This window comes from Peromyscus eremicus, chromosome 14 (genome assembly GCF_949786415.1).
Source record: "Peromyscus eremicus chromosome 14, PerEre_H2_v1, whole genome shotgun sequence".
Classification (NCBI taxonomy): domain Eukaryota; kingdom Metazoa; phylum Chordata; class Mammalia; order Rodentia; family Cricetidae; genus Peromyscus; species Peromyscus eremicus.
This window is the reverse complement of record NC_081430.1, coordinates 28,338,804-28,342,894: the sequence shown is the minus strand read 5'-3', so window position 1 is coordinate 28,342,894 and position 4,091 is coordinate 28,338,804. Positions and strand designations below refer to the sequence as shown.

Below are 4,091 nucleotides of genomic sequence, written 5' to 3'. Positions count from 1 at the left end.
AGGTCTGACAGGATTTGACAGACATCGACTTCATCTCAAAAACTGCACATTGTCATAGAGTTTTTAAAGTCACTCCTCTGGCTCAGATTCGTGTATTGAAAGAATAAATTAGAAGTAGCACAAATAGGAAAAAAGACTTATCCAGACGCCAAAAGTTTAAGGGAATTAATTCTAGATTTGCTTTGTAAGATACCTTGTATCACACACAGTTGAATTTAGTGTTATGAACTGTCAGTGTTTTTCTTGTGTTGACTGTTTTAAACCTCTAAAGTATCTTGTGTTTATAATGTTTGTAAATAAATGGTTGCCTCCCCAATGTATAATTTCAGCAATTATGTATTGTAATTACTGTAAATGTAATTGTGCTTAGTTATGTTTCCATTTTGTCTCAAGATGGATTAGTTTTCTAAATGCTCCAAAGAATTATGATATATAAAAAACATAGTTTTGTTTTGTTGCAAAAACATCAAAAGGACAGAACATATATCTTAGTGAAGAAAATATATTAACTCAGACATTTTAGTCAGAAGGTATTAGAGACTTTAAGAGAACTTTCAAAATGAAATAAAGTTTAATTTATTTTAAAGGTCATAGCAATACCACTGTTCTTTAAAATTTTTAGATTTATTTGTGTGTGCACGAGTGAGTCTGTGTGTGTGTGTGTGTGTGTGTGTGTGTGTGTGTGTGTGTTTTGCCTAGGGCATCAGATCTCCTGGACTTACAGACAATTATGAACAACCATGTGTGTAGCTGGAGAGTTTCTCTCTGGGTCCCTCCAAGCCCCTGCAGTCCAACAGCCCACTTATAAAATAAACACACAGACGCTTATATTATTTAAACTGTTTGGCCTAATGGCTCGGGCTTCTAGATAGCTGTTCTTATATTTTAAATTAACCCATTTCTATTAATCTATAAGTTGCCACCTGGCTCGTGGCTTACCAGTATCTTAACATCTTCTCATGGCAGCTGGCAGTGTCTCTCTGTTCAGCCTTCTACTTCCTAGACCTCTCCTCTCTGTCTTGCCTATACTTCCTGTCTGGTTACTGGCCAATCAGCATTTTATTTATCAATCAATCATCCACAGCACATGTGGGTGCTAGGAACCAAACCCAGGTCCTCTGCAAGAGCAACAATTGCTCTTAACTATGAAGCCCTCTGTCCAGTTCAATATGACTGTTCTTAACTGCCATTTACACTTTATTTATTTGTCTGAAATTTATACTATCAACCCCACTAATACATGTATGTAAAAATATATTTTCCATGTGAAAAATCTGGTTTTTTTTTTTTTTTTCAGTATTGATAATCACTTACCTAGTCAGGACACAATAGGAAGTTGTCACTTTTTTCCTTGTAAATAAACAAGGGGTTAATTTTTTTTACTCAGAAAAGGTTTTGTTACAAGAAACAATGATATCAGGTAAAAATACAAAAAATTGTGCAATTATGGGGGTTAATTTTTAACGATTAGTAACTTGGACTGAATTATAAGTAAATGAAACACTAAACTACTGAGTACTTACAAGATGGAATGGCTTGTGATCGGTAGAGCTAAGTAAGGCTCTGCTGAGAGGCTGGAGGCAAAGATCCTCATGATGGGCATAAGAATAGATACTTTCTGCTGATCACTCACTCATCCCTTTTTTTTTAAATCATTAATTAAATTTTTTCATTTGTTTTACATCCTGACAGCAGTTTCACCTCCCTCCTCTCCTCCTGTTCCCTCTCCCTACTCATCCCCTCTTTATCTAGTGCTTCCTCGATTTTTTGTATTCTCTGACATCTCTTACAGGACTACTCACTGAGCTCATTAAATAGGAAGTTTCCAAATCAGCCCCAGGACACTCACAACAACAAAAATGTTGGTGTGTGTCCCATTAATACCTATACCAACTATATCCTCATAGGATGAGGTTGTCCAGAGGCTAGAGGGAGCTGGCATTGCTTATTGGCTTTGTCGAGGCTAAGGGCGATGGTGTCCAGTGACATTCAGGGATATGATAGGAGAACCATCAAGTGGAGTCAGGGAGACATTGGGAACATGTCGGGAGAAACTCTCTCCTCCTCTTCTCCCCTCTTTAGTGCATAGGACCTGCATGGTGGTGCCTGGGTGGCATCTTATCACCTGGAGTGGGTACTCTGAATGGCTTCCTAAACTAACTTTCTTTCTTTCTTTCTTTCTTTCTTTCTTTCTTTCTTTCTTTCTTTCTTTCTTTCTTTCTTTCTTCTTTCTTTCTCCCCCTGGGGTCAATCAAATCAAGCGCTATGGGGCACCTATTATGAGCTAAATATTGTTCCATGTACTTGGGACACATCAGAGAATAAAACAAGGAGCCTAGCCCTCATGGACCGTGCAGTCCATTGCTTATTACTACCTCACTTATGTACTGCTTGTGACTTTGGGAAAGTCATTGCACCCTTCTGCACCTGTCATCAGCTGCCCAACAGGGTGAGGTCAACATCAGAGTGGACACTGAGCCTGGTGTACTACAGACAAGGAACAAGACTCCTGCTCCAACCCGCCATCCAAGCAGCAGAAAGGGCTGGAAGAGGACTCAAGAAAAAAAAAATTTTTGTAGATTTCTTCATTATGCATATGGGTGTATGTGTGTGCACTATGTGCATGCCTGGTACTGTTGAATATGGTGCTAGAGAGGGCTTCAGATCTTCTGGAACTGGAGTTTCAAATGGTTGCAAGCCACCATATGGACGCTGGGAACTGAACTCAGGTCCTCTGAAGGAACAACAAGTGCCCTTAACCACTTAGCCAACTCTTCAGCCCAGGAAGTGGACTTTTAATAATAAAGTACAGTGGGGAGCAGGGAGACGGAGCTGAGTCGCACTGGCCAGTGGGCTACGCAAACTGTTACTGCTGCTGTTGCTGCTTGGTGGCAGCCCTGTTGGCCAGGTCCTTGGCCTCCTCTGTAGTTGCCAATCTCCTTTCCTTTTTTTTTTTTCTCTTTGGCCTCTTTTGCTGTCTCAACAAGTGTATTAGAACAAGCCTCACCTTGTAGCTTTGCCAAGATGTACTCAAAATCCTTCATTGTCTTGGTCACATTGCTTTTGAAATGGGCAAGACCCAATTCCTGGACAGCTCTGGGGATGCCAAATAAGCCAGAGGAGACCAAGGCCTCCTGTGGGTTTCCATCCAGCAGCTGTTTTCAGAGTTCACCCAGGGAACACATCGTTCCTCTATACCATCTGATGTTGCAGGTGAAGGTGGTCATGTGATTCTGTGGCCCCACAATAGAGTCCTCCAGAATGTGCACCAAGTTGCTCTGGCCCATGTGCCATCCTGTTGGTCTTGGTGAAGAATCTGGGACAGAAGATTCCAGTCAGGGGCCACCTCCCGGTGTACTGTGTGTTTGGTTAAGCTATGTTTGCTGTAGGGGTTCAGGTACCATTGCCACACCGCAGTGAACACTTGGTCCCACAGACTTAGAGCATGTCCTGGCCCAGGAAATCTGTCACCATCACTGAGGCGTGGGGAGGCCTAGCACCTGCAGCACAGCATTAGGGTGCAGAGCCAGGGGTGGACAGGGCTTGCTGAATGTGTGCCAGGCTCACACCACAGCCTCTGCTGGGCTAGGCCCCAGTTGCTACCATGGCCGTAGGGACTACAGGGTTGTGGATTTTCTCAATCAAGTATTTTTTATTCTGTACAGTAGGTAGTTATTTAAAAATAATACTTAGAAAAAAAGTGGGAGTTGTCAGTGTACAGTTACTCTTCTGTTGCTGTGACAAAATATCACTACTTACCAAGGAAGCTTATGGAAGAATTTAATCTGTCTTACAGTTCCAGAAAAATAAGAGTCCATCATGGTGGGTAGGGATGGTGGCAAGTGGCAGACTAAGAAGGAGGCTGAGAGGTCACATCCTCAACCACAAACAGGAAGCAGAGAAAGAGAGAACTGAAAGAGGAGAGAGGTCATAAACTCTTAAAGCCCATTTCCAGGGATGTACCACCTCCTCAGAGGGCACCACCACCTGGGGACCAAGTGTCCAAATGTCTGAGCCTATGGGGGACATTCTCATTCATATCACCACACTCAGAGTAAAAATGGAGTTGCTGTGTCAGCCTCAGTTGAAAA

The 4,091-nt window shown here is 42.2% G+C and overlaps 1 pseudogene; it reads right to left on the bottom strand.

Annotated features, from left to right (window-relative positions):
• Positions 1 to 2,866: 2,866 nt before the first annotated feature.
• LOC131924704 (PRELI domain-containing protein 1, mitochondrial-like) lies at positions 2,867 to 3,474 on the bottom strand (annotated as a pseudogene).
• Between the last annotated feature and the right edge of the window lie 617 nt (positions 3,475 to 4,091).